The sequence below is a fragment of the Plecotus auritus genome (genome assembly GCF_963455305.1).
Source record: "Plecotus auritus genome assembly, chromosome: 4".
Lineage (NCBI taxonomy): Eukaryota > Metazoa > Chordata > Mammalia > Chiroptera > Vespertilionidae > Plecotus > Plecotus auritus.
The window spans coordinates 102,258,315-102,271,261 of record NC_137775.1 but is presented as its reverse complement, the minus strand read 5'-3'; positions in this window follow the sequence as shown (position 1 = coordinate 102,271,261).

The following is a 12,947-nucleotide window of genomic DNA, read 5'->3' as shown; positions in this document are numbered from 1 at the left end:
CCTGGCAGGCCCAGGCCTCCACTTAAGGCTACGAAGTTTCAATTATAGAAGATAAATATATCCCAACAAAAATGGCTGCAGCCACAGAGCAAGCAGGAGGCTTGGTTCCGCTCAAGGCTACAAAGTTTCAATTATAAAAGATAAATAAATCCCAGATCCCAGGGCCTCGGCTTGGGTCACCAGGGGGCATGGTTGGCCTGCAAACCACCACAGGCCCCTCACTCAGGCCACCCCACACCCCAAGGGAACCCACAACCTGATCCGGGACACCCTTCAGGGCAAACCAGCTGGCCCCCACCTGTGCACCAGGCCTCTATCCTATCTAATAAAAGAGTAATATGCAGATTGACCATCACTCCAACACACAAGATGGCTGCCCCCATGTGGACACAAGATGGCTGCCACAAGATGGCCTGCAGGGGAGAGCAGTTGGGGGGGGAACCAGGCCTGCAGGGGAAAGGCAGTTGGGGGTGACCAGGCCTGCAGGGGAGGGCAGTTAGGGGGGACCAGGCCTGCAGGGAAGGGCAGTTAGAGGTGACCAGGCCTGCAGGGGAAGGCAGTTGGGGCAAACAGGCTGGCAGGGGAGCAGTTAGGCATCAATCAGGCTGGCAGGGGAGTGGTTAGGGGGTGATCAGGCTGGCAGGCAGAAGCGGTTAGGGACAATCAGGAAGGCAGGCAGGTGAGCAGTTGGGAGCCAGCAGTCCTGGATTGTGAGAGGGATGTCCGACTGCCCGTTTAGGCCCGATCCTAGGATCGGGCCTAAACGGGCAGTCAGACATCCCTCGAGGGGTCCCAGATTGGAGAGGGTGCAGGCTGGGCTGAGGGACACACACCCCCGTGCACGAATTTCGTGCAGCCGGCCTCTAGTCTCTATATACAAAAGTCTAAGTGACCATTACAACAAGTTGCTATGACACACACTGACCACCAGGGGGCAGATGCTCCAACCAGTAGGTTAGCTTGTTGCTGGGGTCTGGCCCATCGGGACTGGGCAAGACAGGCTGGACATGCCTTGGAGCCCTCCTGCGGTCCCTCCCTGGCCCTGATCGTGCACTGGTGGGGTCCCTTGGCCTGACCTGTGCCCTCTTGCAATCCAGGACCCCTCAGGGGATGTCAGAGAGCCAGTTTCAGCCCTCTACCGCAGGCCAGGCCAAGGGACCCCACTGGTGCATGAATCCATGCACTGGGCCCCTAGTTAGAAATAATAAACAAATACAGTAAAGTTACAGGATACTAAATAAATGTACAAAAAGCTGTTGCATTTCTATATACTAACAATGAGATATCAGAAAGAAAAATAAAGAAAACAATTTGATTTAAAATTTCAATAAGTGGATAAAATATCTAGAAATAAAATTAACACAGGTTCTGAAAGACCTGTAACTAAAAACTACAAGACATTGTTGCCCTGACCGGTTTGACTCAGTGGATAGAGTGTCTGCCTGTGGACTCAGGGTCCCAGGTTTGATTCCGGTCAAGGGCATGTACCTTGGTTGAGGGCACATCCCCAGTAGGGGGTGTGTGGGGGGCAGCTGATTGATGTTTCTCTCATCAATGTTTCTGACTCTTTCTCCCTCTCCCTTCCTATCTGTAAAAAATTAATAAAATATATTTTTTTAAAAGACATTGTTGTCAGAAATTGAAGAAATGGAAAGATATTCCATATTCATAGGCTGGAAGAATTAATAGTATTAAAATGGCCATATTACCTAAAGCAACATACTGATTTAATTCAATCTCTAATCAAATCCCAATGGCATTTTTCACAGAAATAGAACAAAAAAATCTTCAAATTTGTATGGAACCTCAAAAGATCCCAAGTAGCCAAAGCAATCCTGAGTAAAAAGAACAAAGCTTTGGGCATCACACTCCCTGACTTCAAACTACACTACAAAGCTACAGTAATAAAAACAGTGTGGTATGGCAAAACACAGATACCCAGACCAGTGTAATAGAACTGAGAGCCCAGAAATAAACCCACACGTATAGGGGAAATTAATTTTCCACCAAGGAGGCAAAATCATGCAATGGGAAAGGAAAGTTGTTTTAATAAATGGTGATGGGAAAACTGGGACACCACATACAAAAGAATGAAACTGGACTGCTATCTGACATCATACACAAAAGTTAACTCAAAATGGATTACAGGCTTGACTATGAGACCTGAAACAATATGATCCAGCTAAGAACACAGAGGCACCAAACTTGTGGACCTTGGTCTCAGAGAGGTCTTCGTGATGCGAGGGAACTAAAAGCAAAGATAAATTAATTATAACAAATCAAATTAAGAAGCTTCTGCACAGCAAAAACAAAAACAAAAACAAAAAAAAACACCCGTCAACAAGACAAAAAAGGCAGCTATCCAAGTGGGAGAAGGTGTTAGAAGTGATACCTCTGATAAGGGGCTAATAGCCAAAATATACAAAGAACTCATACAACCATAAAACAAACAATTCAATTAAAAAAATGGGCAGAGGACATATTTGAATAGACACTTTTCCAAGGAAGACATACAGATGGCCAGAAGATATATTCAATGATGCTCAACATCACTAGTTATAAGAAAAATGCAAATCAAAACCACAATGAGATACCACCTCATACCAGTTAGAATGGTTATTATATATTTTTTTTAAACGGCAAGAAATAACAAGTGCTGGTGAGGATGTGGAGAAAAGGAACCCTCGTACACTGTTGCTGGGAAGGCAGATTGGTGCAGCCACTGATGAAAGCAGTATGGAGTTTCTCAAAAAATTAAAAATAGAGCTACCAGCTGACCCAGCAAAGCCTTTTGGGTATCTAATCCCCCAAACTGAAAACACTTATTTGTAAAGATATATGTAACCCTATATTCATTTGCAACATTATTCACAGTCACCAAGACTTGAAACCAACCGAAGTGTCCTTTGACGAATGAGTAGATGAAGAAGATGTGATACATATGTGTTGAAACACTACTCAGCCAAAAAAAAAAAAAAAAAAAAGATGAAATATTGCCATTTGCGACAATGTGAATGGATTTTGATCATATTTGTTCATTGAAATAAGTTTGATGGAAAAGGAGAACCATATGATTTCACTTGTAGTGGGATATAAAACAGAAAGTACAAATGAATAAACAAAACCAACCAACCAACAAACAAAAAACCAAACTCATAGTTACAGACGACAGAATAGGAATTACCAGAGCAGAAGGGGTGGGAGAGGACCAGGATGGTAAAGGGGGTCTTATATATGGTGATGGAAAGAGACTGAACTTTAGCTGGTGAGCACACAATAGAGTTTACTGATGTCTTATTTTGAAGATGTACACCTGGAATTTATATAATGTTCGTGTCAACTGATGCCACCCCAATACTTTTAATAAAATGAATAAAAAGACTAGGTAGCTACGGTACTTGGTTAAGGACATAAAAGCCAGGTGCAGGAAAGTGTGTGTAATCTGCTAAAATTTGTGCAAAAGGGAAAAAATATTATTACATTGCTGGCAGATGCATAAAATGTCTTTTGAAGAATAAACAAGAAAGTGATAGCTGTGGTTCCCCGTCAGGGATGGGACTGGGGGAGAGCACGACTTCTTACCTTCCTGAAGCTTTTGAATTTTGAGCCAAATAAAAACATAAATCAAAAGATAATTTCAAAGAAGACAAAAAACAACACACAGACACAAAGTCAGACTGAAAACTTCTTTAGGGGAGAAATTATTGCCTAAGGCACATAATGACTTTAGGGATCTGTAGAGAGCAGACACTGGGAATGTGTCTCCATGGGAATTATGCTAAAACAGTGGCTCCCAAAGCGTGGTCCTGGACTAGCAGCAGCAGCATCACCTGGAACTTTTTAGAAACAGTTCTGGTCTCCGCTTCACCAACTGATTAAGTAGATGCAGGGGAGCTCAGAGATGCAGTACAGCTCTAGCGGTGAGGGCATCTGGGAAATGTCGAACTCCCTGTGTTTCACCTTCTGTGACTGTTTAACTCTCTGAAGCCAGGCGTGGCTCACACCCAAGAAGGTGAATGCCCCGCTGAGATGGATGTTGCACCCCTAGGAAGGAGGTTAATGAATGTATAGAGTGTGGATAGCTGTTGATTATCTGTTAACTTAGAAATGCTTGCTCTGCCCAGCCGGTGTGGCTCAGTAGTTGAGCCTCGACCTATGAACCAGGAATTCACAGTTCGATTCCATGGTCAGGGCACATGCCTGGGTTGTGGGTTCCATCCCCAGCCCTAAAGTCTCTCTCATCACTGATGTTTCTATTTCTCTCTCCCTCTCCCTTCCTCTCTGAAATCAATAAAAAGGAAAACTTTTTAAAAACCATGATAGAAATAATGCTTTTACTTTCATTAAGATAAAACCTTTTCTAAAAATTGTTATTCCATGAACAAGGATGTTTACTACCATTTTAATTCAGTATATTGTTGTATTTTTAACTGAATACTCTATCCTTAAATATCTGCTTTTACTCATTAAAAGGTAAAATAGGGCCTGGCCAGTGTGGATCAGTTAGTTGGGTGTTGCCTTGTGCACCAAAAGGTGGTGGGTTCGATTCCTGGTCAGGGTGCCTGTGGAGGCAACCGATCAATGTTTCTCTCTCCTTTCCTCTTTCTAAAATAATTTTTTAAAAAACTATTAAAAAAGAAAATGATAAAATAGGGCAGGATTAATTAACAAATGCAGTAATTTGGTTAAAAAATCTGATCAAATCTTGGTTTTAAGTAGGGATGCCCAATCTACAAGGCGGTTTTGGAGGTCAGACACAATGTTTGTAGCTTCATGATGCCCTCTCGTGTCCTGGGGACTCAAGATCCCAATAGTTAGAAAATATATCACTTAGGTGGTTCTGGTCAAGGATTCCTGATTGCAACCATTTGCTAAAACTTCAGGTCCTCATTGGTTGCATCATTGGCCAAAACAGCCAAGTGCAGTAGAGTGAAGCCTGGAGGTCTGGGCACCGAGTGGTGGGGAGGACCTGAGGGTGTAGGGCCAGTCTATGGGGTTGCAGGCAGCCCCAGGTGCTGTGTGGAAGGGACTGTCTGGATCACCCTCTCTGACCTCCACTTCTTGTCCCTAGTGGCCATCTGCCCCTGGGCGGGCATGGTGCATTCCTACCCCTCTGGCTCCTGGCCCTCTCTCAACCCTTCTCTGATATCAGAAACAAAACTGCTGGCTGGGGCAGTGGTCCTGAGTGTGCTCCTTTCCAGGTGACACCAGACCTGCTGAGCTTCAGTGCCTGGCACTTAGCGAGCTCTCCGGCAGCATCCTGCTTTCAAATCAGGCTTCTCTCTTGCAAGTCTCAGCATCTAGCAGCTGGGGTTCTGAACAGTCCGATGTCCAGACTCACTTTCTTGCCAGGAAGCACTTGGCTCCTTGATTAGCTGAGCGCTGGCCCAGCCCAGGGAAAGGGGTTCACGGCCTGGACCCTGAGTGCCTGTGGGCTCCCACTTACCCCTCAAAGTGCAGCTCACACATGGTCTGTTCCACTGAGGTTCTGAGACTCCTTGGTCAGAGCTGATGGTCTGCATTTACATCCACAAAGCGTGTACAGCACGTGCCGTCCCTGTACAGTCTCCTCACCCATGATGCCTGATGAGACTGTGCCAACCCTGAGGGTTCTGTGGGTTTTGTCAGCCTCCGTGCCTCCTAAAGTCAATGCCAGCACATAGTAAGTGTTTCCTACATGTTTTTTTTTTTTTAATATATTTTATTGATTTTTTACAGAGAGGAAGGGAGAGGGATAGAGAGCTAGAAACATCGATGAGAGAGAGACATCGATCCGCTGCCTCCTGCACACCTCCCACTGGGGATGTGCCCGCAACCAAGGTACATGCCCTTGACCGGAATCGAACCCGGGACCCTTCAGTCCTAAGGCCGACGCTCTATCCACTGAGCCAAACCGGTTTCGGCTGTTTCCTACATGTTTACCAAGTAAATGAATTGCCTCCAGCCAAGACAGAGAACAGGAACAGGAAACTACAAGCCATAAGTGGCTGGGAGAAGGTTTTCTGAGTCCCAGTGTTGGGCCACAGGCCCACTGTTTGTTTCTGGAATGTTCTCCTCCATGCTTTCCTCTCCTTGGGCACTTCCCTGGCTCCCCAAGCCCATCTGGTACCACCACCTTCAGGACTGCCTCCCCGCCAGCCAGGTGCCCACCCAGGAGGATGGGGAGAATGGGGAGGATGGGGAGGATGGGGAGGATGGGAGGATGGGGAGGATGGGGAGGATGGGGAGGATGGGGATGATGGGGAGAATGGGGAGGATGGGGAGGATGAGAGGATGGGGAGGATGGGAGGATGGGGAGGATGGGGATGATGGGGAGAATGGGGAGGATGGGAGGATGGGAGGATGGGGAGGATGGGGAGGATGGGGAGAATGGGGAGGATGGGGAGGATGGGAGGATGGGAATGATGGGGATGAGGGGGAGAATGGGGAGGATGGGGAGGATGGGAGGATGGGGAGGATGGGAGGATAGGGAGGATGGGGAGGATGGGGAGGATGGGGATGATGGGGAGGATGGGGATGATGGGAGGATGGGAGGATGAGGAGGATGGGAGGATGGGGAGGATGGGGAGGATGGGGAGGATGGGAGGATGGGAGGATGGGGAGGATGGGGAGGATGGGGAGGATGGGAGGATGGGAGGATGGGGAGGATGGGGAGGATGGGGATGATGGGGAGGATGGGGAGGATGGGAGGATGGGGAGGATGGGGAGGATGGGAGGATGGGGAGGATGGGAGGATGGGAGGATGGGGAGGATGGGGAGGATGGGGAGGATGGGAGGATGGAGAGGATGGGAGGATGGGGAGGATGTGGATGATGGGGATGATGGGGAGGATGGGAGGATGGGAGGATGGGAGGATGGGAGGATGGGAGGATGGGGAGGATGGGGATGATGGGGAGGATGGGGAGGATGGGAGGATGGGGAGGATGGGAGGATGGGGAGGATGGGGATGATGGGGATGATGGGGAGGATGGGAGGATGGGGAGGATGGGGAGGATGGGGAGGATGGGGAGGATGGGAGGATGGGGATGATGGGGAGGATGGGAGGATGGGAGGATGGGAGGATGGGGAGGATGGGGAGGATGGGGAGGATGGGAGGATGGGGAGGATGGGAGGATGGGAGGATGGGGAGGATGGGGAGGATGGGAGGATGGGGAGGATGGGAGGATGGGAGGATGGGGAGGATGGGGAGGATGGGGAGGATGGGAGGATGGGGAGGATGGGAGGATGGGGAAGATGGGGATGATGGGGAGAATGGGGAGGATGGGGAGGATGGGGAGGATGGGAGGATGGGGAGGATGGGGAGGATGGGGAGGATGGGAGGATGGGGAGGATGGGAGGATGGGGAGGATGGGAGGATGGGGAAGATGGGGAAGATGGGGATGATGGGGAGGATGGGAGGATGGGAGGATGGGGAGGATGGGGAAGATGGGGAGGATGGGGAAGATGGGGATGATGGGGATGATGGGAGGATGGGGAGGATGGGGAGGATGGGGAAGATGGGGAAGATGGGGAGGATGGGGAGGATGGGGAGGATGGGAGGATGGGGAGGATGGGAGGATGGGGAGGATGGGGAGGATGGGAGGATGGGGAGGATGGGGAGGATGGGGAGGATGGGGAGGATGGGGAGGATGGGAGGATGGGGAGGATGGGAGGATGGGAGGATGGGGAGGATGGGGAGGATGGGAGGATGGGGAGGATGGGGAGGATGGTTAGGATGGGAGGATGGGAGGATGGGGAGGATGGGGAAGATGGGAGGATGGGAGGATGGGGAGGATGGGGAAGATGGGGAGGATGGGGAGGATGGGGAGGATGGGGAGGATGGGGAGGATGGGGAGGATGGGAGGAGGGGGAGGATGGGAGGATGGGGAGGATGGGGAGGATGGGAGGAGGGGGGAGGAGGGGGAGGATGGGGAAGATGGGGATGATGGGGATGATGGGGAGGATGGGGAGGATGGGGAGGATGGGAGGATGGGGAGGATGGGGAGGATGGGAGGATGGGAGGATGGGGAGGATGGGAGGATGGGGAAGATGGGGAGGATGGGGATGATGGGGAGGATGGGAGGATGGGGAGGATGGGGAAGATGGGGAGGATGGGGAAGATGGGGATGATGGGAATGATGGGGATGATGGGAGGATGGGGAGGATGGGGAGGATGGGGAAGATGGGGAAGATGGGGATGATGGGGAGGATGGGGAGGATGGGGAGGATGGGGAGGATGAGAGGATGGGGAGGATGGGAGGATGGGAGGATGGGGAGGATGGGAGGATGGGGAGGATGGGGAGGATGGGAGGATGGGGAGGATGGGAGGATGGGAGGATGGGGAGGATGGGGAGGATGGGAGGATGGGAGGATGGGAGGATGGGGAGGATGGGGAGGATGGGAGGATGGGGAGGATGGGGAGGATGGGAGGATGGGGAGGATGGGGAGGATGGGAGGATGGGAGGATGGGGAGGATGGGGAGGATGGGGAGGATGGGAGGATGGGGAGGATGGGGAGGATGGGGAGGATGGGGAGGATGAGAGGATGGGGAGGATGGGGAGGATGGGGAGGATGGGAGGATGGGGAGGATGGGGAGGATGGGAGGAGGGGGAGGATGGGAGGATGGGGAGGATGGGGAGGATGGGAGGAGGGGGAGGATGGGAGGATGGGGAAGATGGGGATGATGGGGATGATGGGGAGGATGGGGAGGATGGGGAGGATGGGAGGATGGGGAGGATGGGGAGGATGGGGAGGATGGGGAGGATGGGAGGATGGGGAGGATGGGAGGATGGGGAAGATGGGGATGATGGGGATGATGGGGAGGATGGGAGGATGGGGAGGATGGGGAAGATGGGGAGGATGGGGAAGATGGGGATGATGGGGATGATGGGGATGATGGGAGGATGGGGAGGATGGGGAGGATGGGGAGGATGGGGAAGATGGGGAAGATGGGGATGATGGGGAGGATGGGGAGGATGGGGAGGATGGGGAGGATGAGAGGATGGGGAGGATGGGAGGATGGGGAGGATGGGGAGGATGGGAGGATGGGGAGGATGGGGAGGATGGGGAGGATGGGAGGATGGGGAGGATGGGAGGATGGGAGGATGGGAGGATGGGGAAGATGGGGAGGATGGGAGGATGGGAGGATGGGAGGATGGGGAGGATGGGGAGGATGGGAGGATGGGGAGGATGGGGAGGATGGGGAGGATGGGAGGATGGGGAGGATGGGGAGGATGGGAGGATGGGGAGGATGGGAGGATGGGGAGGATGGGGAGGATGGGGAGGATGGGGAAGATGGGGAGGATGGGGAGGATGGGGAGGATGGGGAGGATGGGGAGGATGAGAGGATGGGGAGGATGGGAGGATGGGGACGATGGGGAGGATGGGAGGATGGGGAGGATGGGGAGGATGGGAGGATGGGGAGGATGGGAGGATGGGAGGATGGGGAGGATGGGGAGGATGGGAGGATGGGGAGGATGGGGAGGATGGGGAGGATGGGAGGATGGGAGGATGGGGAGGAAGGGGAGGATGGGAGGATGGGAGGATGGGGAGGATGGGAGGATGGGGAAGATGGGGAGGATGGGGAGGATGGGGAGGATGGGGAGGATGGGGAGGATGGGAGGATGGGGAGGATGGGAGGATGGGGAGGATGGGGAGGATGGGAGGAGGGGGAGGATGGGAGGATGGGGAAGATGGGGATGATGGGGATGATGGGGAGGATGGGGAGGATGGGAGGATGGGAGGATGGGGAGGATGGGGAGGATGGGAGGATGAGAGGATGGGGAGGAAGGGAGGATGGGAGGATGGGAGGGGGAGGATGGGAGGATGGGAGGATGGGGAGGATGGGGAGGATGGGAGGATGGGAGGATGGGAGGATGGGAGGATGGGGAGGATGGGGAGGATGGGAGGATGGGAGGATGGGGAGGATGGGGAGGATGGGAGGATGGGGAGGATGGGGAGGATGGGAGGAGGGGGAGGAGGGGGAGGATGGGGAAGATGGGGATGATGGGGATGATGGGGAGGATGGGGAGGATGGGGAGGATGGGAGGATGGGGAGGATGGGGAGGATGGGAGGATGGGAGGATGGGGAGGATGGGAGGATGGGAAGATGGGGAGGATGGGGATGATGGGGAGGATGGGAGGATGGGGAGGATGGGGAAGATGGGGAGGATGGGGAAGATGGGGATGATGGGAATGATGGGGATGATGGGAGGATGGGGAGGATGGGGAGGATGGGGAAGATGGGGAAGATGGGGATGATGGGGAGGATGGGGAGGATGGGGAGGATGGGGAGGATGAGAGGATGGGGAGGATGGGAGGATGGGGAGGATGGGGAGGATGGGAGGATGGGGAGGATGGGGAGGATGGGGAGGGAGGATGGGGAGGATGGGGAGGATGGGGAGGATGGGAGGAGGGGGAGGAGGGGGAGGATGGGGAAGATGGGGATGATGGGGATGATGGGAGGATGGGGAGGATGGGGAGGATGGGAGGATGGGGAGGATGGGGAGGATGGGAGGATGGGGAGGATGGGGAGGATGGGAGGATGGGGAAGATGGGGAGGATGGGGATGATGGGGAGGATGGAGGATGGGGAGGATGGGGAAGATGGGGAGGATGGGAAGATGGGGATGATGGGAATGATGGGGAGGATGGCAGGATGGGGAGGATGGGGAGGATGGGGAGGATGGGGAAGATGGGGATGATGGGGAGGATGGGGAGGATGGGGAGGATGGGAGGATGGGGAGGATGGGAGGATGGGGAGGATGGGGAGGATGGGAGGATGGGGAGGATGGGGAGGATGGGAGGATGGGGAGGATGGGAGGATGGGGAGGATGGGGAGGATGGGGAGGATGGGAGGATGGGAGGATGGGAGGATGGGGAGGATGGGGAGGATGGGAGGATGGGGAGGATGGGGAGGATGGGAGGATGGGGAGGATGGGGAGGATGGGGAGGATGGGAGGATGGGGAGGATGGGAGGATGGGGAGGATGGGGAGGATGGGGAGGATGGGGAGGATGGGGAAGGATGGGGAGGATGGGGAGGATGGGGAGGATGGGAGGATGGGGAGGATGGGGAGGATGGGGAGATGGGGATGATGGGGAGGATGGGGAGGATGGGGAGGATGGGAGGATGGGGAGGATGGGGAGGATGGGGAGGATGGGGAGGATGGGGAGGATGGGAGGATGGGGAGGATGGGGAGGATGGGAGGATGGGGAGGATGGGAGGATGGGGAGGATGGGGAGGATGGGGAGGATGGGGAGGATGGGGATGATGGGATGATGGGGAGGATGGGAGGATGGGGAGGATGGGGAGGATGGGGAGGATGGGGAGGATGGGGAAGGATGGGGATGATGGGGAGGATGGGGAGGATGGGGAGGATGGGGAGGATGGAGGATGGGGAGGATGGGAGGATGGGGAGGATGGGGAGGATGGGAGGATGGGGAGGATGGGGAGGATGGGGAGGATGGGAGGATGGGGAGGATGGGAGGATGGGGAGGATGGGAGGATGGGAGGATGGGGAGGATGGAGGATGGGAGGATGGGAGGATGGGAGGATGGGGAGGATGGGGAGGATGGGGAGGATGGGAGGATGGGAGGATGGGAGGATGGGGAGGATGGGAGGATGGGAGGATGGGAGGATGGGAGATGGGAGGATGGGGAGGATGGGGATGATGGGGAGGATGGGAGATGGGGATGGGAGGATGGGAGGATGGGAGGATGGGAGGATGGGGAGGATGGGGAGGATGGGAGGATGGGGAGGATGGGAGGATGGGGAGGATGGGAGGATGGGAGGATGGGGATGATGGGAGGATGGGGAGGATGGGAGGATGGGGAGGATGGGGAGGATGGGGAGGATGGGGAGGATGGGAGGATGGGGATGATGGGGAGGATGGGAGGATGGGAGGATGGGGAGGATGGGGAGGATGGGGAGGATGGGGAGGATGGGAGGATGGGGAGGATGGGGAGGATGGGAGGATGGGGAGGATGGGAGGATGGGAGGATGGGGAGGATGGGGAGGATGGGAGGATGGGGAGGATGGGGAGGATGGGGAGGATGGGAGGATGGGGAGGATGGGAGGATGGGGAGGATGGGGATGATGGGGAGGATGGGGAGGATGGGGAGGATGGGGAGGATGGGAGGATGGGGAGGATGGGGAGGATGGGAGGATGGGAGGATGGGGAGGATGGGAGGTGGGGAGGATGGGGAGGATGGGGGAGGATGGGGAAGGATGGGGAGGATGGGGAGGATGGGAGGATGGGAGGATGGGGAGGATGGGGAAGGATGGGAGGATGGGGAGATGGGGATGATGGGAGATGGGAGGATGGGGAGGATGGGGAGGGATGGGGAGGATGGGAGGATGGGGGAGGATGGGGAGGATGGGAGGATGGGGAGGATGGGGAGGATGGGGAGGATGGGAGGATGGGGAGGATGGGGAGGATGGGAGGATGGGGAGGATGGGGAGGATGGGGAGGATGGGAGGATGGGGAGGATGGGGAGGATGGGGAGGATGGGAGGATGGGAGGATGGGGAGGATGGGGAGGATGGGGAGGATGGGGAGGATGGGGAGGATGGGGAGGATGGGAGGATGGGAGGATGGGGAGGATGGGGAGGATGGGAGGATGGGGAGGATGGGGAGGATGGGGAGATGGGGGGAGGATGGGGAGGATGGGGAGGATGGGGAGGATGGGAGGAGGGGGAGGATGGGAGGAGGGGGAGGATGGGGAGGATGGGGAGGATGAGAGGATGGGGAGGATGGGGAGGATGGGGAGGATGGGAGGATGGGGAGGATGGGGAGGATGGGAGGAGGGGGAGGATGGGAGGAGGGGGGAGGATGGGAGGATGGGGAGGATGGGGAGGATGGGAGGAGGGGGAGGGATGGGAGGATGGGGAAGATGGGGATGATGGGGATGATGGGGGAGGATGGGGAGGATGGGGAGGATGGGAGGATGGGGAGGATGGGGAGGATGGGG